The sequence below is a fragment of the Liolophura sinensis genome, chromosome 1, assembly GCF_032854445.1.
Source record: "Liolophura sinensis isolate JHLJ2023 chromosome 1, CUHK_Ljap_v2, whole genome shotgun sequence".
In the NCBI taxonomy this organism is placed as follows: domain Eukaryota; kingdom Metazoa; phylum Mollusca; class Polyplacophora; order Chitonida; family Chitonidae; genus Liolophura; species Liolophura sinensis.
This window is the reverse complement of record NC_088295.1, coordinates 89413229-89440236: the sequence shown is the minus strand read 5'-3', so window position 1 is coordinate 89440236 and position 27008 is coordinate 89413229. Positions and strand designations below refer to the sequence as shown.

Genomic DNA, 27008 nt, shown 5'->3' with positions numbered 1-27008 from the left:
ACTCTTATTTGGGTCACCTGAACTAAGCGTGAATAATAATCAATTGATCCTAAAATCTGTACATAATTTTATAATCATGTCCAAGACAGCAGTAATATGATTTGATTTTGATCTTTCTTTGTTCCGATCACTTTATTCTGTACATGTACATGTCATTTGTTCTCTTTGTTGTCTATGTTATTTCATGTATATACGTTGTTTTTATTGTTGAGGACATCCCCTCGTGGCTATAGAGCTGTGGGAAATACAATTACCTATTACCAACAACCGATGTACCGGATTGTACTATTTGCAGGTTAAACAGAGCATTGAATGTGATATACAGTTCCCTTCCCTCCAGAATTATCCAAACATATACAAAGGATCGCTTAGTCAGCATGTCTCCAAAGCTAGTTAAACGAGACCTCATCTAAGTTTCACGACACACAAGAACTCCAAAATATCGGCAACGCAAATGCACGCTCCAAAGGTTCATGATCACGAGAGATGGCGAACTGTGATAGTTGCCCGAATAATCAAGGCTGTTATGTTTGAAAAGTTTTATCTATATTCACCATGTGTTTATTTATCCCCTAGGGACTGACAGTGATTATGCTCAGCTCAGCGTCGCGATTGAGTATGCTTTCACGTGGTCATAAGGATGAAACTTCACTTACATATCTCTGCCATCACTCCCCGTCACTGCGATGACGCCCGTCCGCAAAAAGGATATCTGAAACATAAAAGATGACGTTCAGTGTTTTCTATTAAAATATTAAGGTATGAAAATTGCAACATACGAAAATTCATTCGTATTTATAAGAAGACAAATTTTAATAGGTGGGTTTGGTGAAAAGTCTGACAGATCCACAATAACCAAATATCCAAAATGAATTAAGGCCGTCGTCAAATGATGTGAAATAAAGCCATGGAAACGATATAAAATACCTAAAATCTGACCCTTTTTATTTCGGTCGCAAAAACATCTGGAAGACTTGGATATTTATTAATTTCCAGTTATAAGGGAAATCATAAGTACGCAAAATGAACAACAAATAGGTTATGATGCTCGAATTGTCATATAAATCTATTATTTTCCCATTTTAGAAATCTACCATGCACCATAGGAATACATGTTTACATTTATACGAGTAATTAAATCTACGTGACATGGAGATTAGGTACATTTAACCTTCATAAAAACTAACGTTTCTAGTAAGAGAGCCCACGTGTGTTATATTTGTTCCTCGTTTGTAATCAGAAACCATCTTACATCTGTCTACCCCTTCATGACTGACAGTTACGGAAGACCTTGGGAAGGCAAAGAATAGGCAAAAAGTTGCCGATAACTCAAGCAAAGATCCTGTTGGTAAAACTGGCACCTGTGTGAGCGTTAACAGGTGCGATGATGACAAAAAGCAATTACCAGAAACGATCTAGACACAATGTTCACCTGGTCGTGCAAACACTGGGCAATGAGTCAAAGGTTCTGGGGAGCACACTATAGACCACACATCGACACAGCAGGTGTGCTGATTACCCCTCCCTACTCTTTCAGAACTCAGCTCCTTTATCATCCTATCACATGTTCAGTTAACTGACATGAGGCCATCCACCACACATATGAAGAAAGCCCTCTAGAATCACGCACATGCTTGGGTTTTAGACATGGGCACGGAGCATACAGCACGACTGTACGACTGTAACAGTCTATTAGGCGAGGTCCAAGGGCCGCCTAGGCCCCCCAAGCTTCGGGATATTAGATTGCCGGAGAGAGAATCTGAGTGATTTCAAAGTGTTTCGAATGCAGATTTGGCCAATGTGTACACATTCATTTTCACATCAACCCCCCCCCACAACACCCCCCCCCCCCCCCCAAAAAAAAAATCAAGTGCAGCCCAGTTGGGGTTGAAAACAGTCTGTCCCCTGAATATATGGTTTTTATTGTTATGGGTTCCAGAGTTACAAACAGTACAAGTAACACTGCGGCATCTGTCTTGTCCACCAGACGGAAATGGCTACGACTCAAACAGGGTAATTCTGTAGACACGCCGTCTTCCACCACGAACACTATGGAATGGTTCACAAAGTAGAACATGTCTAAATAGGCCTATATGCTATTTAGTAAATTGGTACGAAATTGAAATATTGGTCTATATAGGCTACAGCAAATATATGTAGACATGCTGGCTTCTTCTCCAGCCATACGTGGGAAGGTCTTTCAGCAACCTGCGGATGGTCGTGGGTTTCCATCCACCATAATGCTGGCCGCTGTCGTATAAGTGAAATACTCTTGAGTACGGTGTAAAACACCAATCAAATCCGCACAACCCGCACCCCCCCTCCCCCAAACCCCATCGAATGAATGAATGATTATGGCTTAATGCCACTACATTTCGGCAATATTCCAGCCATATAAAGTTATAAAGTTAAAGTTATTAAGTACAATTCACAGCTAGCCCCATATTGATGATAAAACATGACAAAGGTAACAAGAACGTTCTCAAAAGGACCAGACGTGATTAATAGTTTGCTATGAGCTGTATCTAAACAATTTGTATTGAATGAGGATTTTACTACCAAGGGCTTTACACAGTTATGTTGACGAAACGAGAACGCATCAGCAAGCACATAGGCACAAATAGCCTTAAATTACTTTCCACGGAATAATGGGTTTTCATTACATATTATTCAAAACAAACACTGTAAAGCTTCAAATTCTGATAAGTAATACTTTAAGTCATAAGATTTGTAAAAAAAAAAGACAAAAAAAAAAAGAAAAGAAAACGAAGAGCCTATATACACTGAAATGTCTTAGTGTGACAGAGACATAGAATAGATCTGCAATTATCTTAAATAGAAAATTTCAGTGTTTAAACAGGTATCGCACCAGGCTATATCAGCAACACAGACAGATAAAAAACATCGATTTGAATGTTCTGTCGAAAATGTCTATATGCGAAAGCTATAATTTGGTAAATTTGCCACTGGCAATGTAAAGGATGTACTGGGATGGAGTGGATGAAACTCTGCCATCTCCATAAAGGTACTTGTACATAACTCTTTGAAGTATCATCTGCAAACGGTGATCAGTAAGTGTTGAGCCTGTGAAAGGACACAACCATAGGCAGCGGACAAGGCCTGCGATCGACGGTCCTTCCAAGCCTGTGTGGGCGGACGTCCAATAAATATTTGTCAAGTGTACATGTATGTTTACAGAAACGTTATGCAAGAAACTACGTCTGTACCATTAAACACATCAATTATTTAACGCCCTTCAAATACGTATAATGGAACAACGGTTTTGTGTTTTGTCTCATTCTGAGATCCTTTCAACTAGACGAAGCCATGTTCAGCAAAAAGGAAGACCGACGGATACGTTAAGTAACAACAAAGAAGCAGTATGTAAGGTACGACTCTGTATCTATACAGCTTCACCTACATATAGTACTCAGACATCTGAACCTTAGAATAAGCGAAATGACACATACTGAAAACCAAGAAATGTCAAAAAGACGTATTACAGCATTAAAATTGCCCCAATTTCATCCGTTAATACATACATTGTTACTTTGGTCTGCGTGGTTTGCGCCATGACTAAGTGCATGTGAAGGCTACGATCATGCTACGCTAAAGGTGTCTCCTGAAGTGGCAAAACAACAACAAATAGGGATGTCTTCTAGACGCTTCACTCTAACTCAGTTAACCGCCAGGGTAACTAAGCAGGATGGAGAGCGAAAGATCTGCAAGATCTGCGATTTTTTTTTGTGTGTGTCAGAAACAATTGTACCTCTTACATTTACCCGGTAGCAAAATCCAGTGTACATCCAGCGCACAAAAGATCTCGGTATACATCAGAAATAAGAAAGGGATTACTTATTTTGTGGCATGTGGGTTAATCACCAGCTTTATAATCTCCTTTCTAAAGCTACGGTCGTATGCAGAGGGTAAACAAAAGGCCATGAAAACTGGTATACATATGTCCGATTTTGTTACAATTCCGTGTACACTTGTTGCATGAGCACGTGGCGCATTTAGGTCAACACTCAAGCACGTTTATGTATTCCAGTTTAAGGAATAGGAGCACTAAAGAGAAAATAATCGGAATACTGTTGCTGCTACAGTTACATTAACCACAATTCATTCTCTTATTAAGCAGTAATCATATGAACACAGTTCAACCCCATTTCGGACAGAGTGAATACAGTTCGCAATTATTTGGACATATGGAACGCAGATGACAGTCATTTTATAGTGGTTATATGAAAACACATCTCACTTAGTTTCGACACAGGTGAATCTCTTTTTGTACAGTGGTCAAATGGCAAACAGTCCACAAATATTATGGACAGTGGTCAGTGGTGATATGGGATACAGCGCACCATCATGTCGTATAGTTGTCATATGGGATACAGCGCACCATCATGTCGTGTAGTTGTCATATGGGATACAGCCCACCATCATGCCGTATAGTTGTCATATGGGATACAGCGCACCATCATGTAGTATAGTTGTCATATGGGATACAGCTCACCATCATGTCGTATAGTTGTCATATGGGATACAGCCCACCATCATGTCGTATAGTTGTCATATGGGATACAGCGCACCGTCATATTGTACAGTGGTCATATGGGACACAGCTTACCGTTATATAGTACCGGGGCTATTTGGATACAGCCCACCGTCATATCGTACAGTTGTCATATAGTATACGGTGCATCGTCATATCATGCAGTGGTCATATGGGACAGAGCTTACCGTCATATCATATAGTAGCCACATGAAACACCCATATATTTTCGATTACAGTTTTGTGAACCACTAAGGCGTTCATTGCAGACGATAGTCTGAGTGACAATCATATTTGCGCTCCAATTGACCATTGTCCACATTTATTTTGGATAATTTTTCGCACAATTCGCCAATATCCACATATTCTAGTATTTGCATTCCCTCCAGGCATCGTTATATAGAGAACCATTTGTAAAGAGATCATAGATTGTAACCTCTTAAACTATTGAAAAAATGATGAATGACGACCTTGTCAGGGGATTTATGGGATGCCGAAGTGATACACAACAGTAATAATTACATGCTTAATAAATCAAAGATTGGATCTCTCAGTAATGAGGAGAAGTTATTATCGTTCCGTTTGAATAATAATTCATCACAAAAATTGTCCAGAGGTCAATTACAAACATCTCTACTTTCTTCTTACAATTTGGAATTTGTCTTCTATGTCCACAAAGCAGGTTATTACCTACACAAACTTTTTAAAAAAAATCAGGGAAAGTACTAAACTTTAATAACGAACTTGTGCAATAACACAGGGTGGCGCTTGCCAAAAAATTAGAAGTTTTAGGATCTATACCAAACATGAATCAACATCGGTTGTTATTATGAAAAAATCGATTGTTTCCCGCTCACAGTAAATGATATGTATTTCAAGCAACAAGATGTGCGGATAATCTTATGGTATGTTTTCAAGCGAAGAACGGTAATTAGAGGAGTCAGAGTAAATTATTTAATCGTATATTATCACTTAACATCTGTAATACATGTGCGTTAGGAAGAACTTGAAAGATGATAAAACATAGTGCTTTATATATTTGACTGTTCTGTTTTATACGGCAATGTACACATGCATAGATGTGTGATATACAAGCGTATTTTGTCGGATCTATACGTGTATAAGAGGTGGCATATGCTTCAATCAATAGATAATTAGAGATATGACCTCCAATAAGAATACTAACGAGAAAGAGCTTAACAACAAATCAGTCAAGGTCAGTCCCGAGTATTAACACCTTATTTCTTCATATACTTCCTTGCATTGCTTATCAGTACATGGGACATTAGGAATTCTTCTAGATGAAGTCAGTCGAAGAAATGACGCATAATGACACCAAATGGTCATTGCAATGTATATAAGCAAATGCTTGTAGACTTAAACAGCGTATCGTCAACATGTTTGTATCGTATTAAGTGTATTTCACAGCTATCTTCCAAACCCATAAGTGATCAGTAAGAGTTTGTTATGAGCTATACTCAAACATTTGGGTATATTTGAGTAAATGTATAATGAAACCTAGCATTTACCACGAAATACAATTTACAACTCCACTGATTTTATGGATGTTCTGTGTCAACTCTGGATAGTGAATACAGCTCTGGACGTTGGTAGACATGTGGTGAGAGGAGGGGTGGATTATATCGCTATAACAGCGCTGATAAACGTCTCAACGATACCATGAGGCTCTTGGTGTTGAATGTCAAGCGAAATAGTTTAATGACGATTTCAGCCAATAAACTAAGAGCCCCGTGACCTCTCCCCTATATCCTTATACAACCAGTTTCCAAGGGACACTGATATAACTACGTTAAGTCTGACTCCCAGGTTCGCGTGTTGTCACGTTATCTCGTAGTGACACGATTACAACGGCTAACACAAAGCTCGCGTGGTAGAGATTACAAGGAGGCTACAGGAGGAAGCGGCGAATATGTACAGCCACGAGTGGCCAGGCACTTCTGATAATTGGACAGTGTCAAAAATATGCGGTACGAATTATGTTGCGCGCGCAGTACACTTAATAAACCACGATACACTATCACCCAAGTATAACCCTGTGTAGTCACAAATATATGTTCCTTCTACAGAGAATTACTCAAGAAGCAACACGCCTAACAATTTCCATACCGAACTAATAGACCAACTCAAATCCGGTTTATTTATTTATTTGATTGGTGTTCTACGCCGTACTCAAGAATATTTCACTTATAAGACGGCGGCCAGCATTATGGTGGGTGGAAACCGGGCACAGGACGGGGGAAACCCACGACCATCTGCAGGTTGCTGGAAGACCTTCCCACTTAAGGCCGGAGAGGATCAAATCCGGTGCTGAGGAAGATATCAGTTCTTTTTCAGTGAGCCCAAATTTACCCATATGAAAAACACCAGCTATCTCTGACAATGAGCTAACGGTGTTGCGAAGGTCAGTCGAGGGCTAGACAAATGTTGAGTTGGGTGAAGCTGGAGGATGGTTACTAGCTTAAATCTATCGCCACTCCCAATGCCCCTCTCCCTCCTCTCGCCCATGCTGAAGTGTTTAAGAAAATAGTATATCTCTTTATGCGTGCCCCACCTGTCGACAGCTGATCGTCTTGGCCCTGATCGAGTGGAAGACTTCTCCTAATAGCTATTATAACAGGCTCACAATTAGCTCAAACATCTCCCCGGGATATCCATTTTCTACGAAGATTTCAGCTTGCCAGCGAAACACCAGCGGGCTGCTCGTCTGATTGCTGAGCTACAGCGCTTAAAAATTTACTTTGACGCCAATGCCGGGTAATTTTGAAGAAGCATATGTTGTAAAGAAATGATGAGTATTTCTTTATACAGCTTTTATTTTTGGCTTGTCATTGTTACAAAAGGTGTACATATATCAAAAAGTAGCCCAAGTGCCGGTGTGGCGAAAGAACTGTTACGGTATCGACTGCTAGGTTAATGATGGCGCATGTGTTGTGGACACTGCGCCACGCTGCGGCGCCATTGTGTGACTTGGATGGTCGCCTGGCCGCAGAACAAACTGAAGGTCACGTCATGGCGCACTAGGCGTAAATCCTTGAAAAATACATGAAAGGCAAAGTGAAAGGAAATACTCGAATGAGTGATTTCCCCGTTTAGTTCAGCAAACAGATTCCGATGAGAGATTAGCATCTCAATACAATCAATATGCCGATAAGCAAACACGTTGAAAAAAGTAAACCCAAGCAAAGGGAAGAGGTTTGCCTGTAAAAACAGCCAGGATGAAAGACTCACATTATCAGACGCTTTTAGTTATCGATCAGTAGAAACAGAAGTGACTTCTGCGGGGTGTTAGCTATGTAGATATGATCAGTCGTCCTTTCATGCCAAAATTCATGTTATAAAACTGCGAAACATATAGAGTCGTTTGCACGCCTTCCGAGAGTTTGCTGAAGACAAATGCAAATTAGACAAAGCACAAAACGAACTATGGGTTTAAACAGATACCTAGATGTATATTGGGTGATGTCTCAATTTGTCTTGCCACAAAGACTTTCGTAGAAATAATAATCGTTCAAACAAATGACAAAAGCAGAAGCATTTAGCTGTAAATAAACTCATAATATAACTAGCGACATTCATCAAACAGAGACCACAGCGATCCTGAGGTGTAAGAAAACAAAACACTCGAACCAAAACTTCTAGTAATAGACAGTTGTTCCCCTTAAGTGATGGCATTGTTCCATTGCAACACGTAAATACGATTTAAAGATGTTCTGGTTATAGTTACAAAAGCTGATTAACAAATGTCATCAAATGTCTCGTATGGCAATAGTATAATTTATACTCACTTGTATAGTTATAACGATTGTTGTTCATAAACGTAAAATGTACCCATACGTACAAGGCGACCCAAAATGAATTCAGCCTATGGCTAATAAAATCTTAAATAAAAATTCTTTCTTTTATCAAATTCTGTTACAGTGTATAGAGAAGAAAATGAACTTCAAAAGGTTCAGCCTGGTTGTTTCCGAATAATGGACTGGTCCACTCAGTAAGAAACTTCTTGCGTCCAAAATCATTTTTTGACCTTGTTACTTTCACTTTTTGTTACGTTTTTATAACAGTTGCTGACCACAAACCTCATGACAAAACTCAGGCATGTTTGTATAAGGGTTGTTTTTCACAAAGTTAAAAGCCATGCGATGTCTTATCTCTAATTAAGTTTCTTAGCTTTTCCATGTACAGACAAAACATTTGACCTTACATATAATGATACCAGGACATCTAATAAAATCCTTCCATGCACATAGGGAACTCTGACGTACTGCAGAAAGAGGTTTACATCGCAATAAAACACATTATCTCCTGTTACAACGATGCAGTACACGTGTATGTGTACCATTAAAGTGTGTACTGAGCACACATACACCGGAAAGTGTGACGTACTACACGGACGAACTAAAAAGGACATAACTTTAAAGGCTCTCGTGATACATATATTTACGAAATACTTTTAAGATATGATTAAAGACTTAGTAGGCTCATATCCTATATATTTAAATTCCATAATGCATTGCTGGAGGTAAAAACGGCAACAGAACAAAAACTCACGGTGGATTACTTGCGGTGAAAATATCCATTGTACAGAGGGCTTCCAAAAGTGCTTCTTAATTAAACTATCCAGAGAAGCCCAGGGATAAATAATAATACATCATTCCGTGATGAAAATCCAATATGGGTGTGTAAGTGTTAGCCGATGACACCTTAATTCATGGTTAATTCCAAGCCGTTCTTCACAGCTCCTGCAATGCGATGCCAATTGGATGAATTTGTTCATGCTTCATTTAAACTTTATTAACACTGTCTATCAAAACAATTGATATCAGTAAGATGTTCTTGTACAAGATGCTCGTATTAAATCCCTCCAAATAATTACATTACTGTGTATCAGATGTTTTCTATCCACAGAGCGATAAGATTTTGCAGCATTAGCCATTAATTCATGTCAAATCCACACCTGTAATAAAATGGGTTGGCTTGGTAAAAGGCAACTGATCAAAATATCTATTCTGTAGACCTTAACAGATTTTTTCCCGCTTCGTTGACAAATGGTCGCAGAAAAATTTAATCATACAAATAGTAAGAAACTTTCGGTTAATCGGCATTCATTGAGCTAGAGAGCTGAGGTTACATATCCATTTGTTCTCTGTGACTACCTAATACTACCAAACGGCAACTTGAGCACCCTCTCTCCGACAACCGGTAGTCCCATATAAAGCTCAATGGGCGCTATAGCTTGCGTCCTACAACCTCGCGTATTTACGATAATTAACATCAGTCTTCTGGTTCGTACTCTTCTCTAAGACGCCAAAAATTCGTTGTCCATATCATATTGCCTCCTATCCGTACTGCACGATTTGATTGTGTTGCTTTGGGATTGGATATGAATACATGACATCCGGAAATAAGTCACTCGTCTACCAAAGCAGTGGATCAAATCACTGGCCCCTGCTAATCATTTAATTTCTTTCATCGTGCCCACCTGATTATCCCAAAGTCCTCGGACTTAAATCACCTTGTATTCCACCTGTTCACATTGTAGAAGTAAACAGTACTATGTGCTATTATCTATATTCACAGTCCCTCTCTGTGAACTCAGAGATAGGAACAATGCAAATGCACTCAGCTCTGCTCCCTCGGCTGCCACACTCCCTATTCGTCCGTTTGACGTCAATAAAAGCAGAAGCTCTAAACTTCTAATACCAGCCGACGACTTTGTCACATGGAGAGCTTATAAAGATTGGTCACAACAATGGATGGTGCTAATTAATGAGAAACGAATAATCTTAATTTCATCGATATAACAAAAAATAACCACGTCATTTTAGTGGGTCTTTTTCAACATGAGGTTGGTTTTGCTGATTAAGAATTTTATATTAGAGGTTCGTATTCTGGTTACATGGCAAGCAGTTATTTATCTGATCGTTATTTAATGTCATACTTAAGAGATTCTTATACATGCTATGGTGGTCTATACCCCCAGTAAACCACCTACCTTTGGTATATTACTGACGAACATTATACGATTATTGCATGTTTCAGAGTGGAACATCGTGCTTAGTCAGCTCGAGACAGGTGATGTACAACGAGCGCGCAGCACGATTTGTACATCAGCTGTTGAAGGGTCGCAATCAAAGCGCAGCAGACATAAATATTTGGATTTACTACTGTTCATAAACTAACATAGTACACGATTTTGATACTGATTAAATCCATTAGCCCAGAATGTCATTCCAACATCACTGATGTTGATTGCTTCTGTTTCCATGGGTACCACATATTTTTACTTCTATTACCAGTCTATATGCTTCTTTGGTGGCATATTTTGAGCGTTCTTTTGTAAACTGGTGTTATAATTTTCACCATTTACGCGTGACAATCTGCGAGCTATCATGCTGTCGTCGCCGCCCTAGTTTTACTCTCTGTGCTTTAGCCGTATTTCACCTGTTACGTGCGACAATTTGCCAGATATCACACTGTCGTGGATACTCTGGTTTTACTCTCTGTGCTGTACGTCTTTAATTATATTGTGATTACTTTTTTTTAGGAATGTCCATGTACGTTGACGACACATATACAAATGTATGCTTCAAGGCCTAAATTCGAGGTGGAAGCCACATCTCAACACGTGTTTAGGTTAGGACTGCTTTAGTCAACGAATAGACTCCACACAGATATATCTGACGAAGAAATGTAAACCTATGCAGACGATATCAAAATTGATTCTTTCTGCGAAAGCAGAGGAATAGTGTATATCAGTAATAGAATTAAGCTGAACATGGCGTCAGTCTGGACAATGCAGTCTTCTAAGAGAGCACGGTATAGGCTTTTTGTGCCTTTATTTGAATTTATACACACTACGAGCCAAGAGCCAGGTGAGAACAAAGTAAGATCAATTAAGCAAAGTGAGTTCAAGCGAGCAAAGTGAGTCAAAATGCAAATCGTATGAGTAAAAGCAATCGCATCTTTCTACATCAGAGTTCACGCTGCCAGTAGAACTCATTATCTATGGAATTGTCGTAACATAACCCCATTCGCAGTATACCATAACAACTCAATTAACTTCCATCATAAACCCCACAAAATACAGAGAAAAGAAAAACAGGAACACTTGATCCAGGCGTCAGTTAGAAAAAAACCCTGCTTCACAACTTTAGTCCCGAAGAGCAGTCAAGCCCCCGCAGTTGCTGTCTACGGCGTGATGTTCTGCTGGACCATAAAGGGATCGTATAGAGCTGGCGCATAACCAGACAGAAAGCAAAACAACGGTTGTGGGAAAACACTTCAGAAATAACACTGCGCCGGCCACATGTTGACGTAATGACAACATTCGCAAAAGGAATTCACTGCCCAAATCGTCTTCTGAATTACACGGCTTAGTCTGAACCTTATCTTCAAAGCTACTAGCTCCTTTTATTGGGAATCATTGTATATGACTGACGTGGCGTAATTAGCTAAACTTAAGACCAATTTCCACTGTACGCCGCGCTGTAAAATCCTCGCAGCACGCTGCAAGTCACGCTGCATAGATAATTTCCACTGCACGCCGCGCCGCACGTCAGATGTTTGCCGAACGTCCCCGATGATAAACGAGCAAGCTGTTGATACAACCATAGCAACAAACAAAAAACAAAAGGACAAACGATTGTAATGGCAAATGATTGGTTTAAAATGACGCCGCACGTCCGGGAAATAGAAACAAAGCTCTCGGGCGGCGCCTTACAAAATGATGCGGTGCGGCACTAAAGGCGCTCTGTCTACTGTGGAGATGGTTATACATAACAAGTAGTGTTCTGTTTTATGACGTTGCGTCGCGCTTCGCGAAGGGTGCGGCGCGGTGTGCAGTGGAAATTGGCCTTGACCAATGGGAATCTTGCTACAATGCACGGGTTATATCATCATGACAACACAGTGACGTCCCACTGTATCGTGACGTCGTCTTTGTATGTCACGGCAGGACTACTTGTCAGCCTTTCTTACATAACCGTTTATGCATTTCCGACCAACCTCGCTCAGAATTTCGATTGTGTTCTTTTTTATTCTAACACACTACGCTGTTTGGCTCAATACAACAAATGAACATAGTTTGGAAGAGTAATAAAACCGTTTTTACATTACCCGTTTATTTCATCTTCTGACACATTCTAAATTTTGTGGATACAAGGATATCAATTGTGTTGGTGTCAGCCTCGTAATTCGAAAACTCAGTCCATCTTCCTCGATTGTTACGTATACCTTTCTACGTGACCGTGAGGTTTTCTGTGTAGGAAACTCATTCATGCCTTACCTTTCAGCCCGGAACAGAAAAACGCATGTAACCTTATAGAATAACTATATGTTCCTTTACACACAGCATACATACAATAAGCTCTAATACTGACCTCAAATTTTCTTTGCACAGGAATGCCAAATGATAGACAAAGAGTTTAAGATTAAATCCTTTGAATGGTGGAGATTTTTTGGTGATGGGGAAAGAAATACTCCCGAACATTAGGGTAGGTTGTAAGTGGCTGGATAGGTGAGCTTTATAACCATAGAGATCCTAGTGACGTCACAGGGCAAAGAGATGACCAGTGACCGTAGGACAATTCAGGCCTTTGGTGACATTTGAATAATTGACAAGGGGATATAAAGTAAGATGATCCCAGCAAATCTAACCTGGGGAAGCTGCTCAACGTTTCACAATTCCCTATTGTTCCGGTTGGCAGTATCCAGCAAAAAGACTATTTTGTGTCTGTATTACGCTGTAACAAACACGCATTCTCGCGATTTCAGTCAGGATATCCGGAATCAATACCACTTGATATAGTATCTTTCAGGTTATCTGAAAATGCTACTCCGCCACTGGTGACGTCATATTTTGCCCTACACCTGGGACACCGCCGTGAGCACCACCAAAATTGCCACTTCCGCAAGTAACTCATTTTATTAACACTTTATACTGAATGAGTGAGTTATTGTGAACAGAATCACAACTTGACTCTATAAATAGATTATCGTCACTCCTACCGTACCATATCTGGCTCTGGTAGTATCAAATGGACTTTTGCCGTCCATACAATTTAATGCCTGTATGACCTACACATGACTTCAGTACACCTTAAAGTCACTTCTTTATACGATGCCATTTGCTGTTATAAGTGAAATAAAAATTTATTTAAAGAGACAAAATGGCCTAGGAATTTACTATTTCCAAACATGTTGTAGATATGCTTCATGACAGTGCAGTTGTCGATGTCCAGTGTGACTGAACTGAGGCTAAATTCGGCTGAAGTGGAGGGCAAACTCAAGTATCAGGAGCGCTTTGGCTTACAGAATAGAATAATTTTATATTATAGAATAATTGGCGTATATAGTTTACCAGTAGCAGCTGCATGCGTCACCCGATGTTAGTGAATTGTGATAGCTAATTGTGTTTACTAGACGCGCCGGAGGTATCGCCTTTTCAGCGACAGAAATGAAATTTAAATGTTTTCGTTTGCCTATAAAAGCACCAACAACAAGGAGTGCTATGGCGCCGTGAATACGACCACAACGCCAGAAAATATGAACTCGTCTCCATGAAGTCAACAGAGCGCTCTTGTACGGCCCTGGCGTATTGCCATAAACACCAAGTTAAACAGGCAATTAAACCCTGGATTTTCATCCCAAGATTTCAACGCGATCGGGACCATGCTGACAAATTGTTTTAATCTTGTTCTGCAACGAGGTATTAATGTATCAAGAGCCAAAATATTATAAATAAACTGTGTATGGTAGCCATCCTGACGTTAAGCAGTGGCAAGTCGAGTTCTGCAGTGAAAGCTTGGGGTGTTAAATTAAAGAAAGAAATAGACGATATTATTTAAGCTTGTGTCAATATGTATTTTGATGTGGCGCCAACCATGAGATATTAGTTTCGGCGTACAAACGACGTCTGAAATTTAACACTAACTTGATATTGAGAATTCCTGAAGTTTCGTGGAAGATTACAAGATAGCTGAGAGTGTTTTCGATGGGTGAGTGTTACGGTGGATATCTGAATACGCTGATATAAATCAATGTCTGACAACAACGAGACTATCATTACAAGCTTATGGCGGCAATCAGTCGTAAAGTCCAGCAGGGTATTTGCGGACGTGAGACGGGGGTCATTCTGGTGGGAGAATGAATCAAAAGATGATTACGAACTGTTTCCGTATTAAGTCACAAGATTAAGACAAGATTAGTGTGACAAAGGATGCTGTGTGAAGTGGAATAACAACAAGGCAATTATTCTCATCATGGTGGTCACAAACCTTACGGTGTAAAGTATTCCTTTGTTTGTTCATGATAACTGTCAAAAAAAAATTCTTTCATCTATATGTGTTTGGGTTATTAGAATATCGTGTTGTGCTGATACTTAATCGCGCTTATAGACCAGAAGGTAGAAGTGACGTCAATTTGTAAATATTTATGGAGAGCTATGAGATTGGTTAGGAAGGTTTCCGGTTGGTCCATCTTCATAAAGGTAATTTGGCCGTGCCGATGAACTTAGAAGCAGCCGATGGCCTGACGAGAGTCCTCTTAGACAGGTGGTCAGTTCTCTATAGGACCAGAATAATCGGAAGTTTGTCCGGTAGACACCATGGCCCACAATGCATTAGCAAAATCACTTCCTCTATGAAACAATAAACACTTCCGAAGCCTCCTCGCCACAAACCTCTACACCTGTTACAACACGTTGGTGCATACTGAACCTTCGTGGCATTATAAGGCTCTCTCAGGAATTACTCGTCTACTTTGTTTTATATATACACTCGCCAAAAAGTAGCGCACACGTGGCATATGGCGGCAATGTAGAGGAAGGTCCAGTTATGATACTTTGTCATCCCAGAATGAGCTTATGTTCCTTGTATTATAATTACTGACTTGTCAGTGTGTAACTAAACTAAAAAAAAAACGGCCTAAAAACAAATAACCATACTTTGTCCTGAATCAGATTAACCTTGTGAGAATTAACTGATGTGTTTCTTTTTTAAGACCCTATTGTTTCACACAGGGGTATGATATAGTGGATGTATACTATTGATAGTAACTCAGTTCATAATCACTGAGATCGGGTAGATATCAGTAATAATTATTCTAGCAAATGACAGCATTGATGGCCATCTTTTAGCAGCACTGGCCGCCGTTATAACAGATAAACTAACGATGATTTATTGCGTCACGCTAGTATTGGTGACCTTTGGTGCTCCATGATGGTGATCTATACACATCAGGATATGGGGTTATGAGGCTCCACAAGCAGCTGCTTGATAAAGATACTGCGTCTATCTAGCGTGCTTTGATTGATGCCCATATGGAGGGAATGGTGGGCTGAATCTGGAAGCCGTAGGGCTCCAGGCATTGGCATGCATGACGGCCGTCCCATAACGCCAGTCCCTAACTAGACATGCCCAATTTATTGCCTTTACCTCGGGCGAGAAAGCAACCCCTGCCGCGGATCTTCTATTACCGAGTTCCGTTAAGTAGGACCTGCAGACTGGAATCTTACCTATGCGCTTTTGGGGTCAGTTCGCAGAAGGTAGTCATTAGCTGACTTGTCCTTTATTGCAAATACTTACGCAATGAAAATACTCATTATAAAATTCTGCGAGAATTTAAAATAAAGCATCAATATTGGATCGCTCTAATGTAGCGTTCACAGCTAGTTCAAGACCTAGCTTTTTGTGAACAAAAATGTTTCGACAGCAAAGGAGATGAATGCAGCATGATTTGGACATGGAAAATGCGTTCATCATTAGTGACTTATTTGATCTTACCGGGTCGCTTACAGGGAGTACAGCAAACCGCTCCGGTTCGGGAATATTCTAGGCAATGTACTTAGTATTGTGCCACCAGTCAGTTTGCTGATGTGGTATAAACATGAAGTAAACGCAACCAACTAACATACCATCCGCACGGGGGAGAGTTTGATGGACCAAGCTGTCAGACCACTTCCGGAGCCCCATTACATCACTGTTTAAGCGTATTGAACTATAACCTTGGTGCGCTCTTTGTGACCTTTATCAAAAAAGGCAAAACTGCTTTATAATACATTACTTCGTGAAAATGAAATGAAAGCAGAAATGCAGAGTACACCTCAAGCGTTTTGTTTAGTGAAAGACCCATTTAGTTCAACGTTTTTAGAAAACGTTCGCCGAAATAGACATTCGCATACAGTCAAACAATGTCCCAGGTCAATAATCGCGAAGTTAGTTCCTCAAACAACATTGAACACAAAGCACAAAAAACTACGAAAGTATACAAAGTAAGAAATTAAGACATCCAGAAGCAGTCAATAGTTTTCAGTCATGTTGGAAAGAGGCGAGAAATTCTGGGCGAATGAATGAAATCCGAATCCAAATCGTCTATCGTGCTAGTAGAGGGCACATACATTTGTCAAGCCTTGCTCAACCTTTTTCGGTATCATAGTAATATTTGACACTATAGTCGACTCATGAGACCTACTTATTCTGTGAGAGTCATGTATACTATTGATTGGAGTGGGTGTGCTTGTGGCTATGTGACACAGGGTGTCCTTGAGACAGCGGTATTGAAGAGCCATATACAGCGTGCGACAGTCCTACATGTCTGAGCGGCTACCATGGAGTGCCGTCCATACCAGGCAAACACATTTTACCTCTGGCACTGAAGTAATTTCGTCCAGATCAGAAAAGTATTCTTATCAAATCAAATTTGAGATGAACAGGTATCATAGCGTATTCATTATCTTCTCTGAAAGAGTAATGTCAAAGAAAGTTACGTAGAAAACAATGCTATATTCTTTGGGATATCTACCCTCAAACCAAACGCTTTGAAAAGAAAAAGACTTCGTCACGACAAACCAAGGAGCTTGGCAACACAGCATTAATTCTGTTTTCTCCCTTATCTCCCGAACATTAACTGTTACAAGGTTCATTTTGAACATAAAAGCGTCTGGATTTTAGATGATTTACGCCAACGAACTGCTACCTATACCATTTATTTCATGGTTAAGCGGCTTGTATGACATTCTTTGCTGTTATTTCCCACAGCAAGCAAAACGCCTTAAGGCTAGATTCAGTGGTTTCGGCTAAAAACTTTACGATCAGGAAATTAGATTGCCGAGTCAAGTCATTTCATCAAAGTGGAATTGGAATTATCAAGTTTTTACGCTCCAGTGAATAAACAAACCTAGTGTTACTTGTGATAACATTGTAAAACAGCAGGTCTTTCTAATTGAAAAATAACCAAATTTACCCAGGTCAACAAGGTCCAAGTCGATATTATTGATTTTGAGGCTAAAAGTAATCATCGTTACAATTTTAGGCGACCCAGAATCCATCGGCGAAAGAGAAGACATAATTAGTGGAATTCTAGATTAGATCAGTCAGTTAAAAGGCCATCTATTTTTGTATCAAGCGATAAACAGTTAATACATCGGTTCAGGTTTACAGCAGTGGTAGTATGAGGACCTTGTCACGAAAGATTAGATGCAGACCCTATTCATAGGTACACACAGCTGTCCTCAAATCAGATTTTACAATGCAGAGAACTAATAAAATTCATGCATGCACTTACATATGGTTAAATCTTTCTACCGCATTAGAATCACTTGACCTAGTTCTTCAACTTTCTTGATAAGCCGATTGAACACGGGTAATCCGGATTTAACCTTAGAGCAATCATCGCAAGACTGCAAATTTGACTTTTCCAAGAAAAATCGTTCTGCACGACAGACAAATTGTCAGGTATTTTCAGAGGAGTGTTTAGTTATAGCTAATTCAATATTTGCTAACACGTGACACGAGTGAGTCGGCACCACTTCAAGCCAATACCAGCGGCCATTAGTAAATAGCATCGCAATTGTGATCATACGACTGCTACGATTATGTTCAATAATAAATGTCACCTATTATATAAGTGCTATGACTGTTATATTTCTAACCCCCGGGGTGGGGCCTAATCAAGTCGCTTCATGCCACTTCACATTATCGTCCACCAAGTTTTATTGAGCGCAGATCATATTAATTCACGTGTTGTCCATCCACGCAAACACGTGCCAAAGCCGTATACGGGAGAAACTGACTGATGTATGTACCCAAGTACCAAGGCTCGTTTGACTAAAGAATAAGTTATCCCGGGGGGAGGGGGGGGGGGGGGTAATCCGTACGGCTCACCACACTGCCGGCATACATATATATACGCAAACAACAACCAGTCGTTTGATTAAGTGTGATATCAACATACCCGCCAGTCCACTGTTCCTTTCTTACTAGGCATACATGTACTTACTCCAGTGTTTTTTGCGTTATTGCTAACATTCTTTTATTTACACGGCATTAGAACTCAGGGGAAAACCTTACACCACATCAATATAGGGTCAATAGGAAGTCACAGACACGTTAGGAACAGACGAATAAATTCAACGGGGGAATGGGTGGGTAGGGAGGAGGCGTATCGAGTCAACAAGAAGGACTTGCAAACCTAAATATTAAAGAATACAGCGTTGCCACGGGTAGGTAAGTGACAATGCACATGGGAGTTGTAAGCTGTGTGCATATGTTACCAGTCAAAATTTATATTCGTAACTATACCAATGAATTAGTACTAACTTTTATGTCCGAAATACACATAGCCTAATATAATTGTTTTGCTACCTTTAGTGGCATTAAGAGTAGGCCCTATGCGATGAGCCCGTTTGAGATGAGTTCTGTTGACTGGGAATCTTACCTGTTTCCGTCGATGTTATCCACTGTTACCTTTACGACTCATTCCCGGACAAGCGCTCGGGCGGATTGCCCACAGCCTCATTACCCATGTTGTATAGCAGATATAAATTGCATGTCTTACCTACAATGTCCTGGTCCCGATTTCACCTGGCGATAAATACCGGACTGGGACGGATGATCCCGCTAAAGGGTCCTGGCTCGGATGCACAGCGCCGTCGGTGTATTATGTTTTAACACCTGTTTCGTTGACAATCAGTGGGACGTCATGTTGTGGACGTTCGATTTTTCCATTCATAGTGGCAGGCATTAGCATACATCATTCAGAGAGTGACAAACTAGTTATCATCTATAGGAAAATTTTTATCCGTTCAGAGCATTTTTTAACTCTGATTTCGGCTACCTTATCTACACCAAGCGGGGAGCGAGTTTTACTGATATCGAAAACCATGATAAACAAGGCACCCGCTTGAAACAAACACTGCTTAATCGGTACTGGAACTGAAAGTGCTCAAAGTTAAATATTTACTTACTTACTAATCTCTGTACCATCATCAGCTTTCTGCACGTATGTACATCCTTGTGTGGAGTGATAATGAGAAGCAGGCTGAGACTGAGACTAGAGTGCTGTGGGCAACCCAGTCATCTGGCAGAGATGCTTTCAAAGAGCAGGGTAGAATTCCCGACCCAGGGTGTTCCTACGGAATGCCCCCCAGCACTCTGAATACCATAAGACCAGCTTCTAGCTAGAGAAAGTGGTAGGTGTTTCTAAACGTCCGCACAACGGAAACCATGATGTATGACAAACGAACAGAGAATTGATTTTCTAAACAAAGAACTTGAAGTGTGTTTGTATTATAAGCTATTGTTGTCAAATGATAGTGGTTAAAATGACGTAACGTTTCATCCAATAAAGCAACCATGACATTTAAGATATTGAATGATCAACCCATCCTGTCTGAGCCTGAAATAAATGTCCCCTAGTGTAATTTAATCGGTATACATCTTTCTTATTTTTAAAAGACAGAAAAGACTCCAAAACAGACCAGTTCATAGCACAGGTTTATAGAGCTTTTTTTCACTGGAGAGGTGAGTCGCAGATAAAGCCTTTTCTTCATTTGCCACGGCTTTGGGTCCAAAGGCCTGTTAGGAACATGTACCTGCTGCAATTCAATGGTATCGTTTGAGGTCTCTGTAATCTCACGAACCGTTAGATCTACCACCTGCCCAGGGGAAATTTGGGTAGGTGCCCTATAAACCATTAATAAAAATACGTAAAGGTTACCAAAAGAAATTTCCTTTACGTCTTCGGTCAATTAAAGGTGAAAATTTCTAAAAAAAAAAATGTTAGGGATTCGTAAAGCTATTAATGTGTGGAAGTGTATTGTATAATACACTGCAAAAAGTTGTTCAGTTGTCCATATCAGGATATAGAATTCAAAATATCGTTATATCCAGGGAGCATATTGTTTGTCCCAGTCAACCATAATGTGTTCAGAGTATAGAATAAATAAGGGTTCGCTGAAGAAGACATCTGTACTCACACCAAGCTCACCAGAGCAAGTTTCTGTCACCTCATTGATTTATATATGAAACTGGTTGTTATCTGTACATACAAAAGGATCTAGTGCGTTTGTTCAATCTGTATTCAGACGGTGGCAAATCCCCAAATCGCTAAATGTAGGCGGACTGGCCATGGGCCGTTTTAAAAAAAAAGTCGATATAAGTAGTGGGTAAGTATTTAAACACATGTCACGGCAGTTTTAGCCAGCTGTTGGCCCAAATCCCAGACCCTAATAGCCGGTCTAACTTCTCACTACTCTTTGATCGGCCATTGCTGTGAGATCAAACGTGCGTTTCGGACTTCAAATTAAGTGTCTTTCCTCGAATGTAAATGAAGAGGCTATAATAGCGAGAAAACGGGTTTTGGCTCGACCAGACAATGTAATACCCGTTTGAAGAACACGACGGATAATAGTAATAGCTAGCGAAGGTGCCTCGACACGAGCTACGTCAAAGGCTTGCCGACCACTCCTGTCACCATCGATTATATATGTCTGTCAAAATAGCAGCTTAACGAGGAAACCACCTTTCATTGGGGAATCTCTCATTAATTGCGCCAGAGTGGAAAAGTGGTGTAATCTCGCCATTTTCGCTGAACTCTGTGGTTAGTTTCTCAAAAAATCATATGTTGTTCATATTGCGTATTATTTCCGCTATAATTTTCTGTAAAAAAAACTGTTTGCACATAAGCATAGTCTAGATTGATAATGTGGATTGTAGCGTAAAGGCTCGATTCATTCCAAGAAGTAGGATATCCGTTCTCAAACCTTTTAAAGCCACAAAAGACAGTAAATTAAGTTGTTTGTAAGTTTTAGTGTTCCATTTGTCTCACATAGCACTCCGTTCTCTTAATTTTCAGTTGTCAACCTGATTGTATCAGATATATCTATGTAGACAGTACAGCCCCTTGTTTGTTTGGAGGAACGTGTTTTGTTTGCTGCGTACTTCCTGACATACATGCAGTTCTAATGCTGTCATGGCGAAATGTAATGAGCTCCATTTCTATGTGTACTCTTCTTGCGAAACGTCTAACCGGCTGTGCTATTCTGAAAGTGTACAGCGATATAGAAAGAGTGAAAAAAGTCTAAAATTCAAACACTGCCTTGCGCAAACCACTCCGGACGCCATAATCAAAATTGTGCAAGCCCGTCACGATATTAATCACAGATTCATCTTTCCAGGCGAAGCAGTACCGCTGTCAGAAGCAAACGTTCCGCATATTTGCCATTTCTATAAACCCCAAAAACTGATTCTTGAAATTCCACTTAGCGAAAAATCAGAAAAACGACTTTAATCAAAATAAAGAGATTGACCAAAGCAAAGGAATCTCATATGCCACAACAGTGTGCCGTCAACCAGAAGTCAGACCCTCGCAGAATCCATCAGACCCTCGCAGAATCCATCAACTTTCTTTCTCTCTCACTTTTTGCTATACATGACATCTCGCTTTTAACAAAAAAATGCAATAATCTCTAATAAATAACGCAAAAGATTTGTACTCATCCGCTGGACTGGCATTTCTTCCGTCGGGATACCTTTGGGATTCCCTTAGTTAGGCAATGGCGTGTCTGATCATTACCCCGATTGGCTAACTTTAGGTGTTTGGTAGCACGCGGTCATCACCCAGACTGTCGGAAATCAACCAACTTTTTTCTCAATTTAAAGTAATTCAAAGTAAATTTGAGGTATTTTTCAAACGTCACAGTCTCATTAAAAGTATGTTTTGATCTGGTAACAAGGCCAGACATAAGGTAATGATAAACGGCCTTCCGCAGGAAATTCAATCCTCATTTCACAAGAAACGCCATTCATAACGCTTTGGTAAGATGCGGCTATAGTATAAGCCGACAGCTGACAAAATGTCAAACATTCTTCTCAAAAAGCACATAAAACTATTGTAAGCTCTTTGATAGCTATGTTTGCAATCAAATATTGTCAGCTGTACAAAATTTGCTACCAGAAAAATACGACGGCAAGAAGAGGAAATTCAGGAACCCACTGTGCCAACTGGTTTAGTTTTTGACATTGCTGGATTGTTTTTTCTGCTGTGCCAACAATTCCCGTTTGTCACTTCTGCTGGCTTAATGTTTTTTTTCTCCACTGTCATTTCTCTTGTGTGAAGTTAACCCGGATGACACGGATTAAAAAGGAAAACTAAACACCTGACAGATAATCAATTTAAAGCGTAGAATAGGTCAAGTTAAAGAAGTATCTCTTTTTCTAGGCTGTCTAGAAGTACATGCATTCGCCGATGTCATCAGTTTTTATGCGTGTCGCTCTACAGAAACATCAAATAGAAAAAAAAACTCAAAACATCCTACACAATTAGTGAAGAGGAAGCGTGCAGGGAACAAAACTAAGTCCATATGTGTTTCAATTTGTTGGTTTTACCCAAATCATTTAAGAATCCATCTAAAGGTTAAGGACATCAAGCCAATGACTATTTTCTATTTGTTCACACATCATAGGCCATTTAGGTATACACAGAATATAGAGCAAGAGGTGATTTTAATGCTGTGGAAAACAATTACTAAACATTAATAGAGAGAACTTCTAAGTGTAGGCTTAACGACGAGTATCCGCCATTCAAGGTCTCCGAAATTTTGCCAGAAACGTGGACTATTAATAGCTGTCTACTACAAAGTATATTTCTGTAGTTATGTATAGACGTATATCGGCCTACCTTCTTCCAGGAAATTATTGTTATCGACATTTACGACAAATTGTGCAATCTAATTACATCTAGACGGAGAATATTATTTTTGTGCATGGTGATCTGTAATTATTAGGTGTTAAGCTGTCTCTCATGTCATCAGACTGTCTATTGCCAGAGGTGCGATAAGACAAAATGCCTGACTGGACATATCATCTTGTCCAAGTATCTACATGTATATAGTCATAATGAGTACTTGTATACGCCTTTGTTAAAATATCTACAGTTTCATACATATCTCCACTTCCTAATCCAGATGATCGACCTATACATATATATATATATATATATATATATATATATATATATATATATATATATATATATATATATATATATATATGAATGGCCACTCACTATCTATATGGCCACTTTGGCACATTGGCTGTCTGGTGTTTTGTATACAGATAATTGTTTTTTAATCGTTCGGACACACACAGTGTTGATTGAATCTCCATCTCTAGCAATAGATTGGATCCCCATGCTTTTAGTGTTATGAAGGCCTTGGTGAGGGATTCTTACGCCTTTACATATCATGGAGGATTGGTAGCAGATTCCTGCACCTTTACAAGCCATTGAGCATTGGTAGCAGATTCCTACGCCTTACATGTCATTGAGCATTGGTAGCCGATTCCTACGCCTTTACAGGCCATGGAGCATTGGTAGCAGATTTCTACGCCTTTACAGGCCATGGAGCATTGGTAGCAGATTCCTACGCCTTTACATGTCATTGACCATTGGTAGCAGATTCCTACGCCCTTTACAGGCCGTGGGGTATTGGTAGCAGATTCGTACGCCTTTACATGCCATTGAGCATTGGTAGCAGATTCATACGCCTTTACATGTCATTGACCACTGGTAGCAGATTCATGCGCCTTTACATGCCATTGAGCATTGGTAGCAGATTCATACGCCTTTACATGCCATTGACCATTGGTAGCAGATTCATGCGCCTTTACATGACATGGAGCATTGGTAGCAGATTCCTACACCTTTACATGCCATGGAGCATTGGTAGCAGATTCATACGCCTTTACATGTCATTGACCATTGGTAGCAGATTCCTGCGCCTTTACATGCCATGGAGTATTGGTAGCAGATTCCTGCGCCTTTTACATGCCATGGAGCATTGGTAGCAGATTCCTACACCTTTACATGGCATGGAGCATTGGTAGCAGATTCCTGCGCCTTTACATGCCATGGAGCATTGGTAGCAGATTCCTACACCTTTATATGTCATGGAGCATTGTAGCAGATTCCTACGCCTTTACATGCCATTTATGATTGGCAGCAGATTCTCATACATTTCCTGTTATATCAAGGCAGGCTCTCACACACATTTACTGTATTGGGGGCTTTGTTAACAGATTCCTGCGCCTTTACTGTTATAGGGGCATTAGAGACAGATTCTCATACTTTTACATGTTATGTAAAAGGGAGCAGATTCCAAAGCCTTTGTTATCCTGGGGACCTTGGCATAGCAGATTGCTACGCCTTTACTGAATCTTCTTTTCAAATGCCTAATTGGTTATTTTGAATATATCCCCTACCACCTCATACAGTTACACTAAATCGCCCCCGCTCTGAATAACTCATGGTAAGATTGACCATGTCACCTTTTTAAGTACTTGTCACAATTCTTCTGAGAAATGAAGGCAAATGAAATGTAATTTCAGCATATCAGAGAATCGCTGCATTAAGCTATAAACTCTCTGAGACTTTTCAAATTGTTTCAAATGCCAAATGTTTCAAGAGACTACATTAACATTTGCTTCATGTTATACAAGTGAAACATATTGACGACGCAGACAGAGAGCAATATTCTCAAAGGAGCTATGTGTTGTGGGCAATGGGGCACATTTTAGAATGAGTGAAAGAGTTATTCGTCACAAGGGATGATGGTGTAGAGGACTTTAAACCTCGCTCTGTAAGAACATTATGAATTTTTCAGCGGGCCGTGTAGATGATAACTGGTGTAGATCTTGCGTGGTTACGTGAATCCCCGAGTCACATCTTCACACATTGCACACATGCTGTCACACACTGTACCACACCGCCGCCGGCTTATTCCTTCTACACAATTTGCACGTCGTCTTTTCTAACTGTAACGAACAACAGCCAATAATGATCAATAGAGCGATTGAGACAGCTCTCACAGACAATTGAGCGCACTGTGCTGAAACAAGCTCAGTTAAGTGGCCTTATCTGATACCTGTCGATCTCTCCCGGACCTAGTGCCTGTCTCCATACACTGGATTTGCTTTATAGCCCTCCTCACAAATACGACTATGACGGAGATCCACACGAGGAGAATAGGTAAACCCGAAGGATTTCATCATGGCTCCATGTCCTTCTCAAGCCAGACGCTGCCTAGCTGTCGTCATCTAAGTTCATTGCTAGAGTGCAGTACCACTTGTAGATATGTTTAATTGATGAATCAGTGAAGATGGATGACCTTATCTATAGCCAACAAGAAGGACACTCCGTGCTAGGCATACAAGTTCGATTCCAAATAAATAACAGTAGTTGGGAGTACTTACATTGTTCTCATTAAACATATTTCGATTAGCCACGCGGGAACTGCCGAATTAACAAAAAAGTGGAGGAAATTTGCGTTAATTGGATTTGGCAGATGCTGAGACTAAGATTTTCCTCATTTACTCACAACCTTTAAGCACATTATTAATTGCATTCATGCCACAAGGAACCATTACTGCCGTCTGCCAGGAATGCTTGATGTCAAGCCACTGTTTGCAAAACAAGGAACCATTACTGCCGTTTGTCAGGAATGCTTGACGTCAAGCCACTGTTGGCGAAACAAGGAACCATTACTGCCGTCTGTCAGGAATGCTTGACGTCAAGCCACTGTTGGCTAAACAAGGAACCATTATTACCGTCTGTCAGGAATGCTTGACGTCAAGCCATTGCTTGCAAACAAGGAAACATTACTGCCGTCTCTCAGGAATGCTTGACGTCAAGCTATTGCTGGCGAAACAAGGAACCATTACCGCCGTCTACACGTCGTAAATGCACAGGCAATTAACGAGACGGTAGAATTAGCCTGTTCAAGAAATAAACCGTTACCACTGCGTGTTACAAAGTAAACCAGAAGAAGATGAGCCAGCATTTTGCTTTAGAGCGAATCATTATATTTGGACAGCTTTATGCGATCATGTTGGGTGAATTGTGTGCCAAGGTCTAGTTTCTTGTTATAGTCTTGCCTCCTGCTTCACATATCCTGTGAACTATTGTATGCCACCATGGGTATCACTGTGCCGCTTTAATGATGTGGAATTCTACCCAAAGTACAGAACCAGTGGGACAGAAAACACACGCCTCCCTTTCTGGGCTATTAAGTAGTTATTGGATAAAATTGAAATCTCTAAAAAGAAAGACCAAAGCAATAACTAGCGATTAACATGCGATAGCAGAGCAGTTTGCATCCCCCTGG

The 27008-nt window shown here is 40.2% G+C and overlaps 1 protein-coding gene across 2 annotated transcripts in view; it reads right to left on the bottom strand.

The window, feature by feature from the left end:
- The window catches only part of LOC135481766 (sex peptide receptor-like), a 138464-nt gene that overhangs the window by 19140 nt on the left and 92316 nt on the right, over positions 1-27008 (bottom strand). The window contains exons 1-2 of one of the 2 annotated variants that reach the window (XM_064761452.1): positions 19286-19321; positions 657-712 (exon numbers count right to left, since the gene is read on the bottom strand). The gene's annotated coding sequence lies outside the window, so the exon portion shown is untranslated. Of the gene's footprint in view, positions 1-656; positions 713-19285; positions 19322-27008 lie in introns of those variants that run through there. The other variant, XM_064761451.1, reaches the window with a different exon arrangement.